Source organism: Penaeus monodon, chromosome 21 (genome assembly GCF_015228065.2).
Source record: "Penaeus monodon isolate SGIC_2016 chromosome 21, NSTDA_Pmon_1, whole genome shotgun sequence".
In the NCBI taxonomy this organism is placed as follows: Eukaryota; Metazoa; Arthropoda; class Malacostraca; order Decapoda; family Penaeidae; genus Penaeus; species Penaeus monodon.
Window position 1 is genome coordinate 39,667,382 of NC_051406.1, and position 273 is coordinate 39,667,654.

At 57.1% G+C, this 273-nt stretch overlaps 1 protein-coding gene across 1 annotated transcript in view; it reads left to right on the forward strand.

Annotated features, from left to right (window-relative positions):
* LOC119586485 (transducin-like enhancer protein 4) overlaps positions 1-273 on the forward strand; it is a gene marked incomplete in the record, with an annotated part of 158,632 nt that overhangs the window by 85,108 nt on the left and 73,251 nt on the right.

The following is a 273-nucleotide window of genomic DNA, read 5'->3' on the forward strand; positions in this document are numbered from 1 at the left end:
AGCTTCCTCTTCTCTCTGTTTTCCAAGTCATTCTTCTCTCGTCTCCTTCGCTCCCCCCCCCCCCCGACCCCCCTTGCTCTCGGTCCATCTAGAGCATCCTTGTCATCCGGAGCATCCTCTGCCCTCCAGATTCTCATCTCCCGACTCTAGAGTATCCTTCTCAGCCTCCACCCCCCCCCACCCCCTTGTGTCCTCTCCCCCTCCCTTCACCCCCCCTCCTTCCTTCCAAGGGCTATGAGTGTTCTTATCTTTGAATATTCAGATCTTCCCGGG